General features: G+C 40.9%; 1 pseudogene; it reads right to left on the reverse strand.

Annotated features, from left to right (window-relative positions):
* Nucleotides 1–7,347: 7,347 nt before the first annotated feature.
* On the reverse strand, nucleotides 7,348–11,679 carry LOC134413414 (NHS-like protein 3; annotated as a pseudogene).
* Between the last annotated feature and the right edge of the window lie 3,412 nt (nucleotides 11,680–15,091).

Consider the following 15,091-nt stretch of genomic DNA (forward strand, 5'->3'; position numbering starts at 1 on the left):
AAGGTAGGGAGCATGTTAACCCCTGATGTGATGGAGCTTGTAGGGAAAGAGGGTGTTTTCCCTTTGTTTTTGTTTTTTAATGAATTGCATATTTTTTTACTTGAGGTTCTCAAATAAACAGGGGATCACTCTTCCTCACATTTCTGGTACAATAACTGACAAGGAATTTGCAGAAGTTGAAATGTGCAACACAGAAAGAGTTTGCATATGAATATTTTTTTAAAAAAACATACTCTTAGAAGGGTTAATAGCATCTGTATGCAAAGGACTGTTGCTGTTTAGGAACAGAGTGTAGAAAGACAATTCAGTTTGAAGAGATTAAGTTTCAGGACATTCTTAAAGAGTCAAGAGCCACTTGACTTGCAACCTGCTCTTTTTTTTTGCAACACATGCTTGTCTGAGCTACAGTCATTTCAACTAAGAGCAATTTAAGGTCGGTGTCGATACAGTGGCTTGCAGAGGAAAAAAATTCAGGTAGATTTTCTCACTGAATTGCATAGGGGCATTTTAGATGCTCTTACTATCTTTTTTATTTTCTTACCATTTCTATCCCACATGAATGGGGGAGGCTTTAAATTCACCCCCATTCCACTGATCATGGGAAATTTCACTGGGGTTGGGTCAGTAAACTTCAGGGTCACTGTGGAGAGGAGGCTTTAGCCATTTTTCCTGTCAAGTGACCCAACCAGTATTGCAGCTTTTGAGCTGCTGTTCGGGCGTGGAAGCAGCAATGCCGATGAGGATGAATTAGGTGGAGGGAAGCATGGGGACAGCACAACATGTGTCCAGGGGATGCTTATGGCCTGCAGGTCATGAGTTGTACACACCTGCTTTTAAATAACTAAGAACGTAAGAAGATAAGAAGACCCATGCTGGATCAGACCAAGGGGCCATCTAGTCCAGCATTCTGTTCACACAGTGGCCAACCAGCTGTCGACCAGGAACCCACAAATGTGACATGGGTGCAACAGCACCCTCCTGTCCATGTTCCCCAGCAACTGGAGTAACAGGCTTACTGCCTCGGATACTGGAGGTAGCACACAGCCATCAGGACCTGTAGCAACTGAGAGCTTTCGCCTCCAGGAATTCATCCAACCCACTTTAAAGCCATCCAAATTGTTGGCTATCACTGTATTTTGTGGTAGTGAATTCCATAGTGTGACTACATGCTGTGTCAAGAAGTACTTCCTTTTATCTGTTCTGAATCTCCCACCAATCAGCTTCATGGGATGACTCCCAGTCTAGTATTTTGAGAGAGGGAGGAAAATGTCTCCCTATCCACATTCTCCACACCATGCATAATTTTGTACACCTCTTTCATGTTTCCCCTTACCCTCCGTTTTTCCAAGCTAAACGATCCCAGCTGATGTATCCTTCCCTGACAATGCAGATGCTCCAGCCTCTTGATCATTTTAGTTGCCCTTTTCTGCACTTTTTCCAGGTCTACAATATTTTCTTTTAGGAATAGTGGCCTAGGTTGGGCCCACCCTGAGTACACTGAACTTTTAAATGATTTTAAAAGATCTGGAAACAGATCTTCATTGCAAAACTTTTTTAAAAATGTGGCACAGTTATATAGATGCCGACTTAGAATAAGCCCTATTGACTTCCACAGGACTTACTCTCAGCTAAACATCTATGGGATTGCAATGAAGGTATCCTTCCAAGTGGTGGGTTTGATCTGCATTTTTCATTATTTATCAATGGCTTGCTCTTGACAGTAGCCACATGTATAAAGCAAGGATTTCTTAACAACAAGCTTCTTTCAGATAGTTATTATTAATTATAGAAGCCAGGCTTGAATCTTCTGGAGCTCTGTCAAGTTGCTCACTGTGAGAAGGCCAGAGAGAAGCCCCACTGTGTGGGTAAACTGATGACTCACTTTTAATATCAGACAGAGGCAGGATCTCTAGCCTTGCCAAGTTAGCTCTACAGGGATCCCCGCTCCAACCCACTCACATTTCCTCCGAACAGCACTCTTTTTCAGCCAATGTTGCTTAAGTGAGGCCCTTGGCTTTGTAAACAGAAGTGCTCTATGAAATATTGTATCTCTCTGTGGATGGCAAGAGGAAATTCTAGGACAATGCGGTCCAAAGGTACCGCGTTATCGAGCATTCAGAATAGGCTGTCCCAATTTGATTGCTTAAATAATAAATATTTTAAAATGTTACCTTTGGCCCAAGATTCCAGGACAGCTTATTCTGCATTTCTCTCTCCTTATAGATAGACTTCAAGGGTGTATTTTATTTTATTTTTTGGTTCTGTTTGCAAAAGCAATGGTTCTACTGAGATTTAATTTGCAGTGCGCGAGCCAAAAAATCATGCAACACGGCCTATGCGGTTCTGTGTTTTGACATTAGGACTTAAGTCATCATGCTAGTTGGAACTTTTTATGGGTTTGTTAGACATATTTATTGGAAATTCCCCCAGTCTCAGCTTGGCAAAATTTAGGATGTGGAGAAGTCTTCCAGGGGCATAGACTCACCTCTTGCAGATTTGTGTCTCGTTCCATTCCAGAGCAAAATGACAACTCATATATTTGTTGCCTTGCAGATCAAAAGATACATGTTTATTGTCCTGACGGCACAGCTGAATATATCGTGCTGCCTAAGTGGTGCATTAGATTTCCTGTGAGAGAAGACAAACGTTTTCTGTTCGGGCCTACAAAATTCTCTTAAGAGAGACCTCTGTTTGATTACTAGAGTCCATTCCTAAATTGTCTCAGGCATTGAACACATCTCTATCAACAGTGTTTTAGATCCCCTTTTGTAACAGTCACAAGCCTATCTCTGGCAGGGAGTCTTCAGCATTTGCAACACTTAAAGATCCTTTTGGAGAAGCACTGGGTGACAGGATATAATGCAGCTATCAGGTACAGTTGTCAATCTGCAGTAGCCAACCTGCTGCTCATATTTTGGCCCCAGTGTGGTTCATATGATACCCCTCTAGTTCAGAGTCACAAGCTTAGGGCTAGAATTAACTGGGCGCCTGTCTTCCCGTGAATCATTTTTACCCACGCTTTGCTGAGAATCAGAAAAGATGGGATGAAGAAATGTACTTCTGCACATGAAGATGGTGCTTCCAGATGAGGCTTTATGATCCCATCACCCTGCCTCATTCACAGGTGTTTACATGTTTTGTATATGGGAAATAGCACACACCACATGACTTCAGACTCAACAGTTATTTACTATAATTTACAAAAACATAGAGCAACCTTCTTTAACTTTTAAGTGGAGCATAAACAATTTAACTGAAAAACTGTCCCTGGCTGTCATAAAGACCCAGTGAAAGCATTCCTTTCTATTCCTCTCACATGGCTGGCTAACATGGCCAGATATACACCAAGCAGGATATGACACTTTGAAAATGGGTTGAAAACTATATGGAGTGTGTTGTAGGCCACAACAGTTGTCACTACTGTTATAAAACATCCTACCACTGAGGCCTTCTGGACTTGCTTCTCTTTGGTGGTGCTAGGAGCCGTCCATCTAGAAACATGTTTCTGAGTGACTGACTCTTTTTTGTTTCTGAGGGAAACTTGTTGCTCCAAGTTGACAAGGAAAGCAAATGTTTACCAGTGAATATTATACTTCTACTTTATCCCTGTGCTGTTCACCTGGTAGTTCAAACATGCCCAATTCAAAATTTCCCAGAATTCCCCACCTTTAGAAAATATCTCCTTCTTAGCAAATAGTAATTCAAAATTTCCTAGACTTTTCCATCTTTGGAAAAGTCTTCTGTCTTAGCAAGTGATAATGTAAAGTCTGTATAGCAATTTGTAACAGAGCCAAAATCAGGTTTTCTGTTTTGCCTATGGTGTACCAGGAAGGTCAAACACACAGCCTGACAAGCAAGTAGCTTACAATCCATTTCCACTTTGGATATTTATATGGGGAGGTGTTATAAATGAAATGCCTGCATCTTTAGCATGATATATGAGTGGTTAACTTACAGCTACGACCTTGCTGATTACATTTTGTTGCTATTAAGCAACCAACCTTAAGAAAGTGGGTCAAAAAATGCAGGGAACATTCCCACACACATGGCTTTAAAAGCTGAAAACAAAGGTTATTTTTAAACTACCTCCTTGTTGATTTTCTCTCTCTCTCTCCCAAGAGTCACAAGTTTCATTTGGAAACCACACAGATGCAAGTGATATACAGTATCTGTAATCATACTTGCTTAGATTTTTTGTTCCATTACCCCCTCCCTGAAGTCAGTGTATTTAGTGAAATAGGAAATGTATTAAGTTTTCTAAACAAATGAAATAAAATGGTCATAACAGATATCCTGAAAAAAGCTTTAGGATTATTTCAGACCATGGGATGCTTTGTATCTTAAATGCCACACAAGTGGTAAATAGTTCAACAGCATGGCTGTAGAAAGTGTAAGTTCAATCAGCAGTGCCCAAGATCTGTCCCAACCTGGTGCTCTCTGAATGTGTTGCACTACAACTTGAACTACAACTCCCCCATATTGGCTGGGGGATAATGGGAGTTGTAGTCTAATGGGTGTTGAAAGAGATGAGGCCAAAAATACCAGCGTATTTAAGCTTAAAAGTCTTCCTACCAGTAACTAAGTCTTAGGAGAGGCATTTCTACACTCTAGAATGTGTGTGTGTGTGTGTGTGGTGGTAGTGGTGGGGAACTGCACAAAAGCTGGGTAACCATGAAACAGTTGGTGGTCAGAGGAACAGACCCTGCCAGTGAGTGTTGACAATACTGGGCTATATAGAGTAATGGTCTGACTCAGTATAAAGCAGTTTCCTATGTTCCTATCCAATTGCCCTTGGGATGCTCTCCCAGGGTCCATAGGATTGCAGGCAAAATCACATTCAAAATCAGTAACAGAAACGACACAAGTTAGAAAGATGTTGTGCAGAGCTTGGCTTCCAAACTACTGTCAAATACCACTGAGATATACCTTTAGGCCCACCCCAAATGGCTCAGCACTATCCTCAGAGAGCTCTACCCAGAGTTCATTCAGGTATCATCATCATCATCATCTCAAAATTTAGAAACCTGACAAGTAAATAAATCTTAACTTTTTTTTTTTTTTGAATGTTGGAAGCCAAGAGACTCTGCAGGAGACTCCAGTATGGAGTTGCAATATCAATAGCATTGTAGGCATGGGACTGAAATATTTAAAGAGGACATGCAAGAGGTTCAAATATTCCTACATCTTTTCTAAATCATCATCATCTTATATAGAGAATTCAAAGTCGGGAGTTAGTTGGTCATGCCTTTTTGAGTGCTGTGACCGATTTGCATGAAACACACTTCATGGGAAAGCTCCCGACACACAGATTCCATGAATAACAACAGTTCAGGAGTTGTTTTTTATGTCCATAAAGCAGCTTCTTCTTCTTCTTCTTGAATTAGGCTACCTTCTATAACAATGTACTATAACGTTTTATTTTTAATATAAAAATGTCAAGTATAATTAAACAAACATAATTCATTGCAAGTTGGAGCAAAATGAAATAGGCACACAAAAAAGTCTCTGTACACCTTTATAAACACAGTTTCAGGCCAAAGTACAATGATGTGCGGCTGCTGTTGTCCTGCCTTGGGGGTTTGCCTAGTCTGCGGAACCTTCCAACTGCCTCCTAGCAGACTCAGGCTCCCAGCACAGAACCATCTCATCCCCAGCTGCAACAACTTTTTGGGACTGGGAGCTTAAGAGGCAGGCTCCTTTGGGGGTGAGTGCGCCACCAGTGGGGTCACCTCCAAAGGGGGTGATACCAAGGCGAGTTCCTATGTTTTAGAATGTATGTTTTAAACTTTATAATACTGCCTTGAGGCCCAGTATTGGGCAAAAGGTGGGATACAAATAAATAATAATAATAATAATAATAATAATAATAATAATAATAATAATAATAATTTGCCAGCAACAAATGGCCTGTAAATAAACCATGAAGGGATTAAGAGACACCTACAGTTAAAAGTAACCCAGCCAAAGTTTAGTTAAACGTTTTGTTAGATTTGATTTTTCTCTGTGAACAGTGCTTGTGGGTATCCAAATAATAATAATAATAATAATAATAATAATAATAATAATAATAATAATAATAATCCAATACACAGGACACACACACTAGCAAGCACCCAGTCTGGACCAAATTCAAAAAAAATATTGGTACAAACAGTTTACATCAACACATGAATACCTTGCTCAACTTGCTTACATATTTTCTATTTTGTGCACGTATTTTCTTTTTCTTCCCACCTTATTTACTCTCAACTATTCTATTTTATGGGCTTGTTACCTTGAGCGAATCCCACTGAAAACTGAGATAAGCCGTTGTTTTTAATGTGTATAAATAATTTTTACCTTGGTGCCCTTGACAGCAAGGAAGTTGAAGGGCTATCTGCTGCTGTCCGTGGAAGGTTTTTGCCTTTTGTTTTTAATATTTTGACTTAATTTTTGGTTTTCTATTTTTAAAACTTTTTAACTTGAACTCTTAATCTTTGATTTTAACCGGCAAGTTTGCTTTCTATTTACTGAGTTGCACTTAATTGCTTTCCATTGAGCCTAAATACTTCACAGTTGCTTTTGATTTCCTTACCTTGCTCAACAGATCAACACTGTCACAGAACACCCACACTTATTCCCTATACTTCTTACTGAAAGCAAAACCTACATTAAACCAAAAACTCCAGACACCCAAAACCCAGCTAACATGCCTTTCAACACTCTACACAACATACCTTACAACACTCTACAAAATTATAACTGCCACACTCACACAGAAAATTGAAGCACATCTCACCCTACATAATATACTCACAGAAGAACAAGAATAATGTGAAAAGAACAGCAAAGAATGCAAAGAACAGTTAATAATAGACAGTCATCATGAAGCAAGCAGGAAAACAGCAAAGAAACCTCCACACCTGCTTTCGACTCCATCCCATAAAGTTGGCTGAATATATATATATATATACATCCCTCAATCCAAAACATTTTGACAACAATCATAGAGACATTGAGAACAACAACCCACCTAACAGCAGACAAGGATCATATACAGACAGAAAAAAATAAATATAACATTTGACATATTTCAAGGTGATGCATTCAGCGCTCTGTGGTTATGCCTGTGTCTCAATACACTATCCAACACCCTTAACAACCACAACAACAACATAAAACACCAGAAACAAGCAAAGCACAGAATCGATCAGCTCCTGTACATGGATGACACCAAAATTTATGCTTCAACATTGACACAGAAGCCTCCTGCAAATCACTGAAGAACTGTTGACAGACATGAAAATTGAATTTGTTTGTTTCAAAGATCCTGGAGCGTGCGGTCTACTCTCGCTGTCTTGACTTTCTTTCTAGTAACTCTGCTTTGGATCCATTTCAATCTGGATTCCGTCCTCTGCATTCCACCGAAACAGCCCTTACTAAGATCACCAATGATCACCAATGATCTCCTTACTGCCAAGTCTAAAGGCCATTATTCCGTTCTTATTCTCCTTGATCTAACTGCAGCCTTTGACACGGTTGATCATGATCTTCTCTTAGATTCCCTTCATGACCTTGGATTTTGTGGCTCTGTCTATAACTGGTTTGCCTCCTATCTAGCGGGTCGCTCTTTCAGCGTGTTGGCTAATGGCAGCTCGTCTTCCTCCTTTCCCCTTTCAGTAGGGGTTCCGCAAGGCTCGGTGCTTGGCCCATTGTTGTTTTCCTTATACATGTTGCCCTTGGGCAAGCTTATTCAATCTCATGGCCTCCAATATCATCTGTACGCCGATGATACACAACTATATCTGTCATCTCCGGAACTTTCTCCTGATGTTCACGATCGTATCTCGGCATGTCTTTCAGATATCTCAGCTTGGCTGCTTCATCGTCGCTTGAAGCTTAACATGGCAAAGACTGAATTGCTTGTTTTTCCTCCTAAACCTTCTCCTCATCTCTCATTCTCTCTTACTGTCAATGATGTTACGCTTACTCCGGTCAAGGAAGCTCGTAGCCTTGGCTTTATCTTCGACTCCTCGCTCTCCTTTATTCCTCATATTGAGGCAGTAGCTAAATCTTGTCGATTTTTCCTGTATAATATTGCCAGGATTCGATCATTTTTGTCTGTCTCTTCTGCCAAGACGCTTGTTCATGCACTGGTTATTTCACGGTTGGACTACTGCAACCTTCTTCTCTCTGGCCTTCCTTCTTCTCACATCAGTCCGTTGGTTTCTGTTCACCACTCTGCCGCAAAGATCATCTTCTTGGCTCGCCGCTCCGACCATGTTACTCCGCTTCTGAAATCTCTTCATTGGCTTCCAATTCACTTCAGAATCCAATATAAACTTCTCCTGTTAACCTTCAAAGCTTTTCATGGTCTAGCTCCTTCCTATCTCTCCTCTCTCATCTCACACTATTGCCCCGCTCGTGCTCTTCGCTCCTCTGATGCCATGTTTCTCGCCTGCCCAAGGGCCTCTACTTCCCTTGCTCGGCTCCGTCCATTTTCTTCTGCTGCCCCTTACGCCTGGAACGCTCTTCCAGAACATTTGAGAACTACAAGTTCAACCACAGCTTTTAAAGCTCAACTAAAAACTTTTCTTTTTCCTAAAGCTTTTAAAACTTGATGTTGTGCAGACTTCTACTGTTACTTTCTACTGTTAGTTTTTCCCTACCCAGTGCCTGCTTACCCTACCCTGTACCTGTTTGCATTCTCTTCCCCTCCTTATTGTTTTACTATGATTTTATTAGATTGTAAGCCTATGCGGCAGGGTCTTGCTATTTACTGTTTTACTCTGTACAGCACCATGTACATTGATGGTGTTATATAAATAAATAAATAAATAATAATAATAATAATAATAATAATAATTCAGGATAGGAAAATGCAAGGTGCTACACATAGAAAGAGGAAAATGGATAGAAGAAGAAACAGCAGAAACACTAAATAACAAAATATTAGGTAACGTGGAAGAAAATGGAATATTTAGGATTCCAACAAAACACGAAAATATCTGCTTCCTGCCCAACCTAACGGTTTGGGCGGGAAGCAGCCGTTGTGATGGGGTGGGGCAGGAGTAAAGAGGCTCACGAGGCTCCAAACGTGAGCCTCATGCAGCAAGGGCGGGGCCACGCCTATAAAAGGCGGGCCCACCCGAAGCTTGGCCTCTTTTGTTTTCGGCACCCACCCTCCCACCTCATTTCTAGTATGGGATTAGCCAGTTGCTCCCTTTGGAGGGAGGGTTAAGTAGGAATTTTTCCCCCTCGGGTTTTTGCCTACTTCATACTGGTGGCATTATTTTGGTTGGGTGTTTAATTAGGTTAATTGGTGGCAGGGAATGTGCGGGAATTGACGGTTTAGATGAGGACGGTGAGCACTCTGGCACTCATTTAGGGGTGATGGGCATATCCAGAGGACCTGCTCCTCGGGGGCTATGCGGCTCACATGTCAGGATATGGTGTGCCTTTGGAGACCGCACTGTCTTCACTTACTCGCTGTCCCTTATGGCAGTGGGAGGGGTGTCGAGGCATGGTCTCCCCACACTTACATAGTGTCACATAAGCAAGGAGCCGGAATTTCAGACTCCTTGCTTTGAGAGTGACTCACCCTTAAAGATGGGCAAGCGGCCTGAGTTAAGGTTGTAATTCCTGCACTTTCATGTGCATATCCAGGGAGGGATAGATACAGCATTATTTAATAAAGAGGCTCTAGTTTACCCAAGCTCTGGCATCTGTGTCTTTATTCTGCACTCCCTCCTACACTCACAACAACCACTCCACAGTAAAAACTCACCTAAGAATGCAATATAAAACCTGCCTATTACAAATGCTAAAATCCAAACTCAACTCTAAAAACATTTTCAAAGCCATCAACACCTACGCAATACCTATCCTCACATACTCATTCGGAATCATACACTGGTCACACACTGAACTCGAAGAAATAAACAGACTCAGTCGCACCAAACTTATGAAAAACTGCATGCTCCATCACAATTCATGCATTGAAAGGATACCAATCAGCAAGAAAGAAGGAGGAGGAGGTCTGCTGGACATTAACACAATTCATGCTAAACAGATAAAATCACTCAGAGAATTCTTCCACACTAAAACACCCCCATTCATAAAGCCGTAGTAAAAACAGACAAAAATTACCTCTGTGCAGATGGGAAGGGCATCCTTGGAGGTCATCTCCATTGTGCATGATGGAGTCTGGCTTTGGAGCAAGAGATCGTCACCCTCCATGGATGAGCAGGAAGATTGGATGCTGTCGGCATCGCTGTGGTCCCAGGCCCTTTTGGTCTGCTTCTGTTTCTCTTGGCTCTGCAAAGACTTGATCCCAGCCTGGGTCTGGATGTGCAGCTTCTTGAAGTGTGGGGGGCGGCAAAAAAACACATTGTCCAGCTGCTCGTCATCAGCCTTGTACTGGATGCTCAGCCACTTTTCATTCTCCACCTTTGCGGCATCCTTCTATTTGAAGAGTGCCATCAGCAAAGGGAGGTTCCTCCCAAGGAAGACTACAATCATGCCATCGATGCCCCACTCGCTGGCCTGAGCAAGCTCCAAGCAAGTGAGGGCTGTTCCTCTTTCACTGCCACCACCTTTCAGCCCAGCCTCGACTAGGAGGTGCAGCACCGCCGATGCTGCCTGGTCCCGTTCTCCTTCAGCACCCCACTCAACCTAGCACTGCAAAAAAAGAAAAAAATGGGCATAAAAAGCGCTACATGGGAAGCACTACAACATAATACAGAAACCATAAATAAACAACAATCGTACAAGTGTCTCAGGAAGGGTGAGCTATTTCCAGAAACAGAAGGATTCCTAATAGCTAGTTATAGCAACCAAGAACTACCAAAAATACATCATAAAAGAGAATAGTGTAACAACAGATTTATATAGGAAATGCCATCAGTTCCAAGAAACAATAGACCATGTAACAGGAGGATGTAAAATTCAGGCTGGAATGGACTATACAGACAGACATACTATAGCTGCAAAATTCAAATTCAACCTCATCAAACAACCTACACCATATTATACATACTCAACCAAAACAATCTTGGAAAATGCAGATCATGAAATATACTAGGACAGAACCATTCATACATACAAGGCAATACCTTGCAACTGACCAGTGTGGTGTAGTGGCTAAAGTGTTGGACTGGGAGTCAGGAGATCTGGGTTCTAGTCCCCACTCAGCCATGGAAACCCACTGGATGACTTTGGGCCAGTCGCAGACTCTCACCCCAACCTATCTCACCGGTTGTTGTGAGGATAAAAAATGGAGAGGAGGATTATGATTGCCGCCTTGGGTTCCTTGGAGGAAAAAAGGCAGGATATAAATACAATAATAAAATAAAACCGACCAGACATAATGGTCATAGTCAAAAAAGAAAAACACATGTATCTCATTGTCATAGCAATAACTAATGAAAAAATGTTGTAGAAAAGGAAGCTGAAAAGAGAGAAAAACATATACCACTGACCTTGGAAGTCAAAGAACTATGGCAACAGGAAAAGGTCACAATTATTCTGTTAGTCATATCAGTTAGTCACATCAATCACATCAAAAAACTATACAGAAAACCTTCAGAAATTGGGCCTACCAACATCCAGAAACCAGTCATAATTAAAACATGCTCAATTGTCAGGAAATTCCTGAATCTGTAAAAGACAGCATGACCTGGCAAAGCCCGTCACGTCCATCTCGAAAAACTGCCACTAGTGAGAGTTACAATAATATAATAATAATAATTTTATTAAGAAATAGTCAGTGCATACCATTTATGACAAAAAGTCACACATACCAAAAATGATTATATACCATTTGTCATAAAATGTGAATCATTTGAATTCATTTTCTCAGCCTTACTATGTCTGTGTTTCCCTCTCCATAGACTTCCACAGGAGGTGCAATAGAACGTTTTCATTTCTTAGCAATCTATATTTTAGTGACACTTAACAAATTCCTAACCTTTTTCTTAATCCTTTTTCCTTATGGCTTTACCTAGACACCCAAAAGTGCTATTAACGGATATGCAGGCAATGGGAACCCAAGCATTCTTTCCATCATCTGGATTATTTGTCTCCAGAATTTAGAAATAAGGCCACAATCCTACCAGCAAACATTTAATCTACTCCTATCATTCCACATTTCCAAACGTAACAGTGAAAGATGCCACCTGTACATTGTTTTAAAATGGTTTTCTTTCCAATTTGTAAAGATAATATATTGATCATTATTATTTTCTCAATCAAACTTGAATTATTGATTTATAACCCGCACTATGTAGAAAATGTTCTTTGCTTGCATTTTCCCCATTAAACCCTCTAACAGTCATCATGATTATAGTGAAAACAATACAAGAATAATAGGGGTAATTTATAAAAGAACAAAACAAAAACATGTCTGGTACTTTCTTGGGTCTTTCCAAAACATTATTATTATTGGATCTTCTACAATTATGTGGAATCCAATGGAACCCTGGGGTGTAGGGTTTCTCCTTTTTCCTGTGTTTTATGCCACAAAAATGGAGTTTCAAAGTGTTCTCTCACCATTCTCTCCCTACAACTGTAATAGCCTCAGCATATTCCTAATCTAATTAACATCCATAACACTTAGACAATAAATTGACTTCAACTGCTCTTGAAGCTCCATGCCACCTTGTTAAGTTGCTTTCCAAGGCAGCTGTAAATCAAAGGCAAAAGGCTAAGGTCACAGCACATGTTTGCTGTATGCTTCAGTAAGAGAAGCTGATGGCTTTACCAACTGCTCATTTATGTTGTTTTTGTAGGCCTGGGGAAAGGAACACTTCATAGTCACAATGCTTATTTCTTAGTCTCAAATCTTCACATTCGTCTCCAGCAAAGCAACAAATTAAAGACGGATGCCCATTTAAGTATAAGAGTTGGAAACAAGATGAAGAAGAAAGGACAAAGATAAATAGACCGACAGCCTATTGTTTAAGATGTTTACTCAGAAGTAAGTAAGAACCCCTGAGTTCACCAGGAGTTATTTCCAAAGTAGGCTACAATCCAAAACTCACAGACTCAGATGTAAATTCCATTGAAATCAATGTACATGTATTCATACATGTATATCATTCTTGGGTTACAATGTAAGTGTACTTAGAAATGCAGCTTTAACGGGTTAGTAGTATGAGTATGAAGCAAAGTGACTCAATAGCTAGAAAACCACACCCCATTTTAGCAGTTTCCCTATTTCAGCTCCATTCTTAAAAAGAAACATATAGGGTTCAAATCTTAGTGGCTGAACCCAACAATTTATTTATTTAATTAATTGATTGATTAAAATATTTTCATTTTTTAGGGCCACCCTTCAATAAAACTCTCAGGGTGGTGTACAAGAAAATAATAACTGCATCAATATAAAATCACAGTAAAACAAACTATATATAGAGCTCCGGCTATTGGGCGGTATAGAAATGTAATAAATAAATAAATAATAAATAAATAAATAGTATTTCAGAGAATTTCTATACTGCTTTTCATTTAAAAAATTCTAAAACAGTTTACAAGATAAAACCATGATCAAATATGGTAAAATCAATCATTTAAAAACAACAGTGATAAAACAATTCAAGCTCATTGACCTGGTTCGCATGTCATGCTAAGCCACAGTGGGTGGTTGCAGGGTGGCTTAGCTTGACATCCGAATGTGAAGGAGTGTTTTCCCCCTCTCAATCCTTTAAAAGAAAAATCAGTTTCATCATCCAACCTAGACAGCATGTCAGAATGCCACCTCCCACAAAGAGTTGCAGTCTAGTTCTTGCCAGGTTGACAGGACTAGGACAGCCTTCCCCTACATGGAGCCCTCCAGAGGTTTTGGACCAACTCCCATCAGCCCCAGGTACACAGCCAATCATCAGGAATGCTAGGAGTTGTTGTGGAAAGCTGGACTAAGAAGATAGGGGGAAGTCTGGGAATAGGAAGGAGACAAAGGTTACCTGTATGTTTCACTGTTGGTGCTGAGATGTTTAGCCCTTTAATCATGGAACCTTTTTTCTATAGCTAAAGACCAAAACAGATGTTACACTAAATCTACAACTGCCCCTGGAAAATAGCAGCCACAGATCTAGCTCCTCCTCCATAATATACCTGTAATATACCTGTGCCTAAGGGCCAAAAGTTTCATTGTTTTGCCATTCCATGACAACAGCAGCCAACGATATGGAGAGATCAAATCTGGGAACACATAGGAAGCTGACTTATATAGAGTCAGATCCTCAAGAACATAAGAAGAGCCATGCTGGATCAGACCAAGGGTCCATCTACTCCAGCCAATCAGCTGTCAGCCAGGAACCCACTAGCAAGACACGAGTGCAACAGCACCCTCCCAGTAATCTTCATAGAATCACATAATCATAGAATAATAGAGTTGGAAGGGGCCTATAAGGCCATCAAGTCCAACCCCCTGCTCAGTGCAGGAATGCCTCTAGTGTGGGAGAGCCCACAACCTCCCTGGGTAATTGGTTCCATTGTCATACTGTTCTAACAGTCAGGAAGTTTTTCCTGATATCCAGCCGGAATTTGACTTCCTGTAACTTGAGCCCATTATTCCATGTCCTGCACTCTGGGAGGATTGAGAAGAGATCCTGGTCCTCCTCTGTGTGACAACCTTTCAAGGATTTGAAGAGTGCTATCATGTCTGCCCTCAGTCTTCTCTTCTCCAGGTGAAACATGGCCAGTTCATTCAGTCTTTCCTCATAGGGCTTTGTTTCCAGATCCCTGATCATCCTCGTTGCCCTCCTCTGAACATGCTCCAGCTTGTCTGCATCCTTCTTGAAGTCTGGTGTCCAGAACTGGACGCAGTACTCTAGATGAGGCCTAACCAGTGCTGAATAGAGGGGAGCCAGTACCTCATGCGATTTGGAAGCTATACTTCTATTAATGCAGCCCAAAATAGCATTTGCTTCTTTTGCAGCTGCATCACACTGGTGGCTCAAATTCAGCTTGTGAACTACAACAATTCCAAGATCCTTTTCGCTTGTAGTATTGCTGAGCCAAGAATCCCCCATCTTGCAACTGTGCATTTGTTTTCTTTTGCCTAGATGTAGCAATTGGTGTACATAGGCTTACTGCCTCTGTTATTGGAGGT

Source organism: Elgaria multicarinata, chromosome 1 (assembly GCF_023053635.1).
Source record: "Elgaria multicarinata webbii isolate HBS135686 ecotype San Diego chromosome 1, rElgMul1.1.pri, whole genome shotgun sequence".
NCBI lineage: Eukaryota > Metazoa > Chordata > Lepidosauria > Squamata > Anguidae > Elgaria > Elgaria multicarinata.